Source organism: Malania oleifera, chromosome 9, assembly GCF_029873635.1.
Source record: "Malania oleifera isolate guangnan ecotype guangnan chromosome 9, ASM2987363v1, whole genome shotgun sequence".
NCBI lineage: Eukaryota > Viridiplantae > Streptophyta > Magnoliopsida > Santalales > Ximeniaceae > Malania > Malania oleifera.
The window spans coordinates 83,164,057-83,177,773 of record NC_080425.1 but is presented as its reverse complement, the minus strand read 5'-3'; positions in this window follow the sequence as shown (position 1 = coordinate 83,177,773).

Here is a 13,717-nt window from a genome sequence, read left to right as displayed (position 1 = left end):
CGAGCTGGGATTTGCTACACTAGATATCATGCTAGAAGAACACTTCCTCTCCATTCCCATATGAAAGTAAATTTGAGCGAAGAATTTCTCCCATCCTCTCTTATACTGGGAGCTTCTTACATGTCCCTACGCTTAATAGCAATGACATCCCTCTAGAAATTATATTGTGTCATAGAACTCCAAAGTCATTTATTCAAAGGAGCCTTATTAAAGATAGTGAGGAATATGAGGGCGAGGATGCCCTTTTGCAAAGGTTGTTTAACCACCCTCCATTTAACAAGATGATATTTGAAGACATCATCTGTGTTCCCCTAAAGAAATCTTGGATACCCTCAAATCTCGTGTTCCCCTAAAGAAATCTTGGATACCCACCAATCTCTTGGCAACTATGCTGGGATAGGGTAAAGAGACATGAAGTAAATTGGGAGATTGAGCAAAGTACTTTTAATGAGAGAGTGAGTTTACCACATTTAAGCAAAAAGTTACTTTTCTAACCAAGGAGGTTTTTTTTCCCCCTCAAACTTGCCAACTTTAGGGTCCTAAACACCCTTGTCCTTGAACTGGGCTCCAAAGGGGAGACTGAGATAGGTAATAAGAAAGAATTTGAGCCTACAACCTAGGAGACTTACAAGCAAAAGTCCACAATCACAAATCCCAATCGAAATGATTTTATTGTTGCCCGGATTCACCTTTAAGTTTGAAACTGCTTCAAAACCAAGGAGAATGCATCTAAGATAAGAATTTGCAAAGGATCATCCTCACAAAATATGGTAGTGTTATCTGCAAAAAGGAGGTGGGTGATTTCTATAAAGCCATAATTCCTTCCAATGCTAAGTACCTTGAGTAAGCCACCTTCATTTGCATTTGTTATCATAAGACTCAAAGCTTCCATGACCATAATAAACAAAATGGGAGGAAGCAATTAAGAACATTAAGAACATTTGTTATCATAAGACTAATGCATCCATTGTAGTCAGGGCAAGCACACTTGACTTCCGAGAGATACAAATTCATATCTCCTTTGGGATCAGTACGAAGCTTCAACTAGTACGACTCAAATAACAACCTCGACCACACTTTAGAGTGAGCTACAAGGCTAGGGATCACTCTACAACCTAGATCATCCGCAGTAGTGATGAACTTGTCCAAACCTTTCAAGTCAGGGCCCTCTAGGATGGCACTCCTTCATTGATTTTACTTAGGCCAAGGAACTTGCCAAAACTATTTTCCTTTAGTTGGGCTGGTAAAGTTTTCTCTTTTGACCTTTAGCATTGTAGCCGAAAGGGGGAAAAGAGGCCTAGCACTAAAGGAACTCCTAAAATCTTCTAAGGCAACCAAGAGCCTCTAGGTTTTTCCCACATCTAGGAATATGGAGTCTGTCCTGCCCTTAGTAATCATAGGAGGTCAATCTTCTCACCATTCAATGCTAGGTTGAAGGACTTCCTTTCAGTGAAGATGGCCAGCCTAACATCGTATCACATGGCGGGAAGGTTTGGTTCTAGTGTTCCTTGTAAATTATTTTTAATTTGTTATGCATTGATGTGAATTGAAACTATATATATATTCACATTTAATATTATTATAGACAGGAACTCCATGTGTAATGCACTCAATGTTCTAACCTTTTTACATGCAGCTAGTATTAACCTGGGTAAAGGGTGAAGGTTGTGTTAGGTAAATGACAATCAACATAAAACTTATCAAATTTTTATAATATGAATCCTTAATTATATGAGTAAGGATTTAATAACTTTCAAATTGTTAGAATAAATCATGCAAGATCATGTAAATTGGTGGAAAAGGGTATGTCACCCGCTTAATGGGTAAGTCTCAATTTACAGTAATTGTTGTTATTGTTAATACTAATATTGTAACGCCCCGTGGGTCCGAAGTGTTTGAAAACATAACATAAAACAAAAATACTCTCTGATACCATAAATAAGAGGGTTCGACCCCGAAGGGTTCACGGTTGCCCTTTCCATAACAACATACAATAAAGCAGCGGAAAAGTTTTATTCTTAAAATACCATACCAAAGTTCTAAGTCAATACTATTACATAAATACTTCCAATGTTTCTATTACAATCTCAAGAAGATAACCTGATCATAGTCTAGTACTTACACGAGTACTTACAAAACTCACAAAACACTACGCTCCATAACCCCCTAGAAGGTTAGGTCTGGTTTCCTGCAGGACCTGAAATAAGATTTGTATATTGAGGTGAGACACTTCTCAGTAAAGTGGATCATATTACATCAGTGTGTGACTACATGACTTTATTCCAACAGAAAAACAATAGTAAGTTTAACTGAAATGAATTACACAGTTAAAACCTTCTCAACCCTGTAATATAGGAGATATATATATATATAATTCCTGCAAAAGATAGTGTGGCTCATTACAAGCAAGAGTTCCCGAGGTTGGGGTAGGATATAGGCTCATACACTGTAAAATCCCTCGGCTCGATACTCAAAGCTATAATTTCGCCCATTTTATTTTTAAATCATGTATGTGCATATCGAACTTGTCCCTGCCTAGGAACACCACATAAATACCATTTACTTCCCCTATGGTACAGGTTGTGCGGTCCATAGAAACAATCTAGCTCTGGCGGGCCGCTAGTCTAATCACTTCAATGTTACAAGTCCACTTTGGTCAACCCCACCCTAGATCAAATTCTAGAGCCAGTCGCCAATCAACTTTTCAGATACCCACCCTTACCAATAAGGTGTGGTTGCACTGTATCACCCACCAGCAACGGTACCGTACTCCCATAGTAACTAGTTCCTCAGGTGGTTTATACATCATATGTAATGACCCTAAATTTTCCTTAATATAAAATAAAATCTAATAAGTAAATGGTCAACCCGAACCCGTAGGTAACGGGGACACCTGTCAATCATAGTGGAAACCTAAGCAGCAGTAAAATAAAATCACAATCATCCCACCATGAAACATAATACTAGAGTTATTTACATTCCCAAAATACTGTACTTATTTACATTCTTCCAAAAAGTCAAAATGACACTAGGATCATACAACAAAAATCTCCTGATCCTAGTTCAATGCTTACCCTTCTAATAAGAAAGCTCCAATCACTCAACGGCGGCCCTCACTCGCCGGTCTCTCTGGATTTCCTAAAAATCATTTAATGTTCGGGGGTGAGACATTTCTCAGTAAGGGAAAATAAACTAAATACATCTGTATAAAAACTTGAATATTTAAGGCACTTATACATATACAGTATATTTCATAACTTTGTAAACATTCATCATATCATACTGGATAATCATATATTTTCTTATTTGTTAATAAATCATAACATACATAAAACATCTGTTATAACTGTAATATTGACAATATACCCAGGATAAATAGCTAGCTGGTGTCATGTATTACCCCCCATGACGGGTTGTGCAGCCCGAAGGGGGGACTCGACAATGGCTGGCCGACCACTGCCGAGTCAAATATGTCTGTAAGTACGATGAGCCCGCCACACCCTGGTCCGGACTGCCAGGTGGACGTCCACACTCTACTGAAAGCCACATCGACTATCCATCTCCCATCCCCTCGTGGGATGGTTAACACTAATCTGAAGGTACATATCTGATCTACATATAGCTACGGTACCGAGCTCCTAAAACTAAACTAAACTAATATCCGGATTCTGATAACATATAATACATGATATAATAATGGATTCGTGCCAATTATTTGCATAAATACGGCATCGCGCCAAAATCATAAATATGGCCTCACGCCAAAACATAAATATGGTCTCGCGCCAAAACATAAATACGATCTCGTGCCGAAAACATAAATACGGCCTCGTGCCGAAAACATAAATATATGGCCTCGCGCCAGAATCATTTCAGGTATATACATTCTGAAAATACATCATTTATCATATATTCATCAAAATCATCACAACATAACTCATCTTTTCATAATACCTGAAAAACATGCTTTGCTCGTAAAAGCGTTCTTATCATATTACATTTCACATAAAATAATATTCATGCCACATATGTGCTGTTTAAAGTCATACTTTATATTCTAAAATCGTGATTTCCTGGCATCTCGTACATATATATACATTTTAATCATCATAATAGTATTTTTACAATCATACATTTCATTCGTAATAAACAAATATAACATATGTTTTTCTGAAAATAGATTTACTCATAATTAATAATAATTTGCATGGAAAATAACTGCTTTAGTTTATTCCCTTACCTAACTACTGAGAAAGCCTCTAAAATATCCTAGCCTGACCCCCGTAGGATTTCCTGATCAATACCCTGAAACTAAAAATTTCCAATATTAAACCTCAGTATTTTTATGTGTACATCATTTCCTATAACTATCGTAAGACCAAATTTGACTTAAAAAGTCTTACCTCAACTTAGGGATGATTTCCCACTTGCTTTCACCAACGATCCACTCCGGAAAATTTGGAGAGAACTTCCCCAAGAACGTCGTGGTGACTTCGGATTGTCGATCCGGCGTAAAAATAGCCCAAAATTGATGAGAGAGAGAGAGAGAGAGAGAGAGAGAGAGAGAGAGCCGAAGAGGGAAGAGAGAGAGCGAAGATGGCTTAAGAATGAAGTTAAAAATTGGATTTTTCATATATATAGAACCAGATTCATCGACGAGCCACGTCATTCGTCGACGAATTTTTCATAATTTCGTCGACGAAATTCAGGCGACTCAAAAACCTCTCTCGGTATTTCTTCGTCGACGAAATTCAGTCTTTCTCTCGGTATTTCTTCGTCGACGAAATTCAGTCTTTGTCGACGAATTTTCTTCTACCCTCGTCGACGAATCCCCTGTGTTCGTCGACGAGTCCTCTGGTAAATCTTTTAAAATTATTTTTATCCCCCAAATGCAATGTCGTCGACGAAGCTTACGGCCTCCTTCTGTTTCTATTTCTATTTCTCTCCCTCTTAATTATTCAAATTTCATTTTTATTCAGGTTGTCACATCATATATACAATTTATAATGAAAGCACAGTAACCTATTTCCATTCCATAAAGCATTTAAGCAATTCTAGTATTTTTCACAAACTCATTCATTCATCGGCATTATCAGGCATTCACAGCCCTCGGTCTTAAACCGGCCTCTCGTTTTTCACAATTCCTAAAAACAATTTGGAACTCTAGTTCCCATATCTCATACAGATATTTCACTAGTTAGGTAATATAGGAGATATATATAATTCTTGCAAAAGATAGTGTGGCTCATTATAAGCGAGAGTTCCCGAGGTTGGGGTAGGATACAAGCCCATACACTGTAAAATCCCTCGCCTCGGTACTCAAAGTTGTAACTCCGCCCATTTTATTTTTAAATCATGTATGTGCATATCAAACCCGTCCCTACCTAGGAACACCACATAAACACCATTTACTTCCCCCATGGTATGAGTTGTGCAGTCTGTAGACCCGATCTAGCTCTGGCGGGCCACCAGTCTAATCACTTCAATGTTACAAGTCTGCTTTGGTCGACCCCACCTTGGATCAAACACCAGAGCCAATCGCCAATCGAATTTTCAGATGCCTACCCTTACCAATAAGGTGTGGTTGCACTGTATCACCCACCAACAACGATACCGTGCTCCCATAGTAACCAGTTCCTTAGGTCGTTCATACATCATATATACAATTTATAATGAAAGCACAGTAACATGTTTCCATTCCATAAAGCAGTTAAACAATTCCAGTATTTTTCATAAATTCATTCATTCATCAGCATTACCAGGCATTCACAGCCCTCGATCTTAAACCGGCCTCTCGTTTTTCACAATTCCTGAAAACAATTTGGAACTCCAGTTCCCATATCTCATACATATATTTCACCAATTCAATTCATTCACATTTACCATCTCATGTCACACTCATTTGATTAAATATGCTATAATATAATAAATGGTTCGGAAAATATCATTTAATTTAAAATCAAGGGGTTCAAGCATCTCCAACCTTTAATATAATAAAAATATATAAGTTTAAAGAAAAATGGAGACCCAACCCCAAAACCCTAATTTTCCCGAAACCATAAAACACAGTTTAACCGGTTCAGATTTCAAAAGTAACTGATGTAAGACAAATCCCCTTACCTGGCTTACAAGAAAGCCCACTGGAAACCCCAAACTCCACGCCCTACGACATTTGCAATTCAAAATCCTGAAACCATATTTTTCCTAAATAAATCAACACAAACTCTAGATCAGCAACCATTAATCATTTCCTAGGCTTCCTATAGGTTACAACAATCATAAAGCCTTAAAATAACCTACTTACCCTGATTTTGGAGTAACACCCAAAAAGTTCAGATCAAAAATCTGTTTGGCTAAACTTGTAGAGAATCTCCCTTGACCCTCGTAGTAACTTTTGATCATTGAATCTGTCAACGAGCAACAAGAAATCGTAGAGAGAGAGTGTGTGAGCGCGGTTTAAAGAGAGAAATTATGTTTCTTAATGAAGAAACAAACAAAATTTCTATTTATAGACCCCTTAACCCGGTCAAATTCGTCGACGAATGGCGCCTTCATTGACGAACTACTGAAAGTCGTTCGTCGACAAAAGAAGGGTATCGTCAATGAACTCTAAGCCTAATATTTTTGATAGTTTTGGATCTCTTCGTCAACGATGCTCTAAAATTCAGCGACAAACCACTGAAGGGCCTTCGTCGACGAACACAAGGGACTCATCGACGAAGCTTGCTGAAATCCCCTTTTTATCTTCCCTTTCCTTCTTTTCTCATTTATATCTTTAGTTTCCGGATTCGGGTCTCTACAAATATGGTTGTGTTTTTTTTTAAATGTTAATCTACGTGTTAAACACATTGTATATTAATATTTTTAGTATGGGAAATCATATTAATTGGGGTCATTAAAAATGTGATAAGTGTCTATTTGTAATTAATTTAATTGCTTCATAGATTAGAGAAATTTTAAGGATTGTTTAGTCTATTTAAAAAATAAATTACTGCTACATAATTTAGGATATAAAGTTCAGAAAAATTGTATTTATATATATTAAAAAATGATTAATGTGATTTTTTTAACGTTAGAAATCAAAGTAACTAAAACATTATATGTTATTTAAGATGTTGAAGATATTTTGGTTCAAAAAGTAATTTACAATATTCTACTTCTATATATATTATAGAATAAATGTGAATCCACACACGCACATTATCATATATGCATGCATAATCATAAGATAAAACAAATTAGTATCATTTATTACTAATGTGGAATACCTAATACAAAATTAACAAATTAAAATCAATGTCAACAACATTCATTAGAATATATAATACAAAATATAAATTAACCCTAAGAAGCTAATGCATGAGTTATAGATAATTCATTCTTTGGATTGAGTGGCAATATATTCAATTATTAATATTTTGAGAGAGACAATTAATCATGACCCATTAAAAGTAAAATAAAAATTGCATTGTTTTCTCATTCAAATATTGGGACCATATATATATATATATATTGATGGGCAATATATGAATTTTATACATCATAACAAAAACTAGATATTCTTTAATATTACTTCATATCACCTAATACAACATGGGCAACAAATTTAACAAACCAAATTATATATATCAACTACTTTCATCATTGGGACCATATGTATTACGTAATATATATTATCAAAAACAAAATATGTATTAGAATGCTAACTTGAAGTAGAGTTTTTAAGGATGATATCTAATCTTTAGCTGTCTTTGTTGGCCCTAGGGTCGAGTCTAGAGGGAACCGAGGGGAGGGGGTGAATAGGCTCTTTTGTATATTTTCGCTTTTCTTTACAAAATATAAATTTTGATAAGATACAAGCAATTATATCACAATATATAAAATATAAATCATACACAAGACATAAATAAAAGAGTAAAGAAGAAAAGTTAGACAAACAATTTTAACATTGTTTAGCCTCTTGTCTATGTCCACGCCTAGAAACACACTCAAGGATTTCACAATCCACTATTAACCTCTTTCATCAGCGGAGAAGTCTTTACACGTTGCTCACCCAAAGCCTTTCAACAAGGTTTACCAAGAATCCTTGCAATCCGATTCACCAAGAACCTTCACGCAAGAACCAATTCCTATTTCTCACATAGAGTCCAAAGAAGGGAGCTAATCCTTTTAACCCTTGGTTCACAAAGAACCCTTACAAGAAGAAAATGAAATACAAATAAAGCTCCTTGAATGAGCGGATATTGAATACAACAAAAACCTCACACAAATCTCTCAAGTAATGAATCAACAGAATATTAGAGAGCAAAAGAGATTTTGAGCACTTGAAATGAAGAACTAAATGTAAAGTGCTTGTGAATGATAATATAAAGATGTTAATCACTAAAATTCATCTTCAAACAAGTCTTTGAGCTTGTATATATAGGCAAATTGACAAACTAACCGTTATATGGTCGTTAGACATTTAAAACAATAGAATATTTTCGAAACTAGGTTGTAAGAACCCGACCCGAGATATGTAGATTGAATAAATGAAAGAGGGTAAAAAGGTAAAATTAACAGGCTTCGTCAACGAAGGCCCTCATACTCTTCGTCGTCGAAATTCAAAGCCTCATCGACGAAGAGATACCGAACGTGTTGTAAAATATCAAAATAGGGTTCGTCGCCAAAGAAACCGGTTCGTCGACGAAATGTGTAGATGATTCGTCGACAAAGGCACCGTCTCGTCGACGAATTGGACCAGGTCAAAGGGGCTATAAATATCATATTGCTTTGCTTGGAGGCTAAGAAAGTTAAAACTCTCTCTTTCTCTCTCTCTCTCTCTCTCTAGAACTAGCGGAATCTCTCATTCTTTCTTTGATTCTTCGTTATTCGTCGCTTGATTCAACAATCCGACATTACTGCGTGGATCAGGGGAGGAATCTCTACATTTTTAGCGGATTGAAAATTCATTTCGAGGATTTTCGAGTTTTGACCCAAAACTGAGGTAAGGGTCCGATTTCAGTTTCGTTTCAGTATATATGTAGTAATAAGAATTATAGTGAAGTATAGTTCTTGGATGTTTAGGTTTTGAGAACTCGATTCGAAGTTTTAGAGCCGTAGAGCTCGTATTTTGGTATTCGGGAAAAGGTAAGGGGATTCTATTTATATCAGTTATTTTTGAAATTAGAATCGTTAAACATGTAGTTTACGATTGTATGTATGTTTTGGTTACTTATTTGGGAAAATCTATCGGGTGAAAATGTGGGATTTTTGGGTCTTTGGGAAAAATTGGGGGGGTGGTATCATCTCTATTTCTGTTGGAAAATCGTATGTTGTATAAAACTATAGTATTGAGATGACCGTACCTGTATTTTTATTAAACTGTATTATTGAACTGAAAATGATATGATTTGTGTATGCTCAAATAAGTGTGGAATAAACTGTTGTGTGTAAAATGTTCCAAGTTTTGTAAAATAGTTAGGGGCAGTTAATTACCGTACGCTGATGGGTATAGGAACATAAGTTCCAAAATTGTTCCAAGTTTTGTGAAATTTTGCCACGTCTTGGCTAATTACAGTGGGCAAATGCCATGTCTCGGCTAAATACCGTGGGTCCGGCTCTATATCCGAGGGTGTGAAATATCGCCTGTTTGTTCCAACTGTTCACCGATGGGTGTGAGTGGACACTGTGCTAGCAATGGTATCGTTGTGAGGCTTCGGTTATTTCAGGGTATCGGGTGCTTGAGTGTGACGACATTGATCGTATGTTTGGTATCGTATGTACTAGAACTAGATTGCGAGAATACTGGAACTGTATCATGTTATGTTTTATGTTGAAATAACACTTGTATGTCACATACTGATATAATTTGCTTTCTTCCTTACTAAGAGGTGTCTCACCCCGAATATACAAATATTTTTCAGGTCCTTTGAGTAGCCGAAACTAGCATCCTAGCATTTGGGAGCGTGAGTGTCGGTTAGCTACGTAAAGTACTTATGTGAGTACGGATTTTGTAACCGGGTTATCATTGTTGGGTTTTGTAGACACCCGGGGTATGTATTGTATTTTGGAGCATAGACTCTAGGCATGTATAAACTCTAGTATGGTATGATGTATGTATTAGAAAGGATATTTTCGCTGCGTATTTGATGTGTATGGATATGTATGTGAATGTGTATAAGGTGTACGTGTACCCCACGGGGTCGGACCCTCATTCAGTGTAGTATCGTGTATGTTTTAAATAATACAAAGATAGGTTAGGTTACTAAAATCACACCTGGGGCCTATTAGGGGGTTCAGGGCGTGACAGTTTGGTATCAAAGCAAAATCAGGTTATTAGGTCTGGTAGACTTGGTTAGGCGTAGCTTTGTGTACGTACGAGAGTATAGGATGTAGGAAATGGGTAGAGTAGGTCGAGGGTTGCTCTATTGCTAGATGGGGACTTATTGGTGGTGTTCTATGTTTTTCCTAGAATGACGATTTCAGTAAAACCACGGCAAATCATTGATGGCTTCGTGTTAGTGTGGTAGGACAGACCTGGACCCGTGAGAGTAGTAGTTGACATGATTAGCTTTCAATGATTATGTTAACTGTGTATGATATAGGAATTCTAACCGATTCCTATCCTATTTTCAAAATGGAGTTCAAGGATAATAACTTCGATAGTGGTTCCGAGGGGATTGCGAGTGATGAATCTCCTTCTATGCCTCGGGGTTTAACGAGGCAGGTTATGCAAGAGATCGGGCATAGTGTTAGGAGACAGAAGCACTCTCCTAGTGTCACAGGTTGTACCATAGAGAGGTTCACCCGCATGCACCCTCCGACGTTTACGATAGGACCCAATCCGATAGTAGCAAAGAACCAGGTGCAAAAGACTGAGAAGATATTGGAGGTTCTGCACTGTACTGACTAGCAAAAGGTTCTCTATTCTACCTTTCAGCTAACAGGAGAAGCGGAAAGATGGTGGATGGCGATGAGTTTGCTTGAAAAGTAGAGAGTTAGTCCATCTGGTATAACTTGGAGCTGCTTCAAGGAGGTATTTTTTGAAAGATACTTCTCGGCTTCCACTCGTGATGCGAAGGCTGATGAGTTCTCGAGCCTGACTCAAGGAACCCCGACAGTGCAGAGATATGCTGCAAGCTATATTGAGTTATCTTGTTTCATGCCGTATTTGATCTCAAATGAGTATGAGAAGACTCGGAGGTTCGAGAAGGGTTTAAGGAAGGACATCCGTAGGCTTGTGGGTATGCTGCAGATTCGAGAGTTTTCTGTTCTGGTGGATAAAGCCACCATAGTCGAGGCTGACCTCCAGGGGGATGAGGTGGTACAGGAACAGAGGAAGATGCCAGTATCTTCTGGTTCTCAGATTGGTCCTCGACAAGGACAGTGGAAGAAGAAGAAGAAATATAGTTTGGGTTATCACCAGAATACCGAACAGCAGGATTCTCAATGGTATCCATCCTTCACACCATGCGCCAAGTGCCGTAAATGGCACGATAGTGAATGCCAACTGTTTTCGAGTAACTGCTACAACTGTGGAAAATCGGGCCACATATCTCAAAATTGTCAGGCATAGAGGAGTGATATGCCTGCACAGAGCCAGAACCGTGGAAGTAATTAGATGCTTCGAGGGAACTATCAAGCAAACACGGCTCCGACGAGGGTGTACTCTTTTACTCCAGCAGATGCGAGACATGCGGGAAACATGGTGACAGGTACCATGTTATTACTTTCAAATAGAGCTGTTGTTTTATTTAATTCAAGAGCAACCCACTCTTTTATATCTACGAGTTTTGTGAAACTGTGTGGGGTTGAAACCCAAGTGATGGATGAGTGGTTATCTGTAGCCATACCGACTGGGAGTGTAACGATCTGTCGTAAGATGTTAGGAAACAGCCCAGTGGTTATTTAGGGAAGGCTGCTACCGGGGAACCTAGTAGTGAACGATATGTGCATATTTGACGTCATATTGGGGATGGATTGACTATTCTCTAGTTATGCGGTGATTGATTGTCATAGGAAGGTAGTAGCGTTCAGACCTCCTGGGGAGCAGGAGTGTGAGTTTGTGGGATCGTGTGTGCGTTCGACACCACAGATTCTGTCAGCTATACAGGTTAGAAGGTTACTTTTGGAGGGCTGTCAAGGGTACCTAGATTGCATGAAGGAACCACCTCAGGATGATCTGAAACTTGAAGAGATTCGAGTGGTTAACAAATTTTCGGATGTATTCCCGGAAGACTTACCCAGTTTACCCCCTGATCGTGAGGTGGAGTTCGCTATTGATCTGCTGCCAAGTAAGGCACCGATTTCTAAAGCTCCATACCGGATGACTCCAGCTGAATTTAGAGAGTTGAAAGAGCTGTTGCAGCAACTACTGGATAAGGGCTTTATCTGACCTAGTGTTTCGCCCTGGGGAGTTCTAGTGTTGTTCGTGAGGAAGAAAGATGGGTCTATGCGAATGTACATTGATTACCACGAAATCAACAAGGTAACAATGAAGAACCGATACCCATTGCCTCGTATAGATGACATGTTTGACCAGCTACAGGAAACACAGGTCTTTTCAAAGATCGATCTACGATCAGGGTATCATCAAGTGAAAGTTAGGACTGAAGATGTTGCGAAGACTGCTTTCCGAACCAGATATGGTCACTACAAGTTTCTGGTTATGCCATTTGGGTTGACTAATGCTCCGGAAGTATTTATGGACCTAATGAACAGGGTTTTTCATGAATACCTAGATCAGTTTGTAGTAGTATTTATCGATGATATTCTGGTATATTCTAAGAGTTCGGAAGAACACGGAAATCATTTGAGGTTGGTACTTCATGTACTACAGGAGAAGAAGTTGTATGCTAAGCTGAAGAAATGTGAGTTCTGGCTGAATCTGGTCGTGTTTCTAGGCCATGTTGTGTTGAAGGGTGGTATCAAAGTTGATCCTGGTAAGATAGAAGCAGTCATTGACTAGGTGAAATCGAAGAGTGTGCAGGATGTTCGGAGTTTCCTAGGACTGGCTGGGTATTACCAGCGGTTCGTGGAGGGATTCTCTAAATTATCTGGCCCTCTAACACAGTTGACGAGGAAGGGTGTGAGATTTGATTAGACCGATGAGTGCGAGCAGAGTTTCAAGGAGTTGAAATACCGACTGGTCACTGCTCCGTTTTTAACCATCCAATCTTGGAACGGCGGTTTTGTGATTCATAGCAACGCATCGCTGAAGGGTTTGGTATGTGTGCTGATACAACGGGGGGAAGTAATTGCTTATGCTTCTCAGCAACTCAAGGAGTATGAGAAGAATTACCCCACGCACGATCTGGAGTTGGCGGCAGTAGTATATTCGTTGAAGATATGGAGACACTACTTATATGGTGAACAGTGTTAGATCTTCATTGACCATAAGAGCCTCAGATACTTTTTCACATAGAAGGAGTTGAACATGAGACAAAGAAGGTGGTTGGAGCTAATCAAGGACTACGATTGCACCATTAGCTATCATCCGGGGAAAGCTAATGTGGTAGCTGATGTGTTGAGTCGAAAGTCAGAGCACGCATTCGTATCTAAAGTAGTAAGTCAGCATCATATCAAATGAGATCTGGAAAGTCTTGGCGTGGAGTTGGTGGATGGTAATCATCAGGCTTTCATTGCTAGCTTGGTGATCCAGCCTACGTTATTTGAAAGGATTAAAACCACACAGGCTAATGATGCGGACTTAGTCGAGGTTGTAGAGAAAGTACAG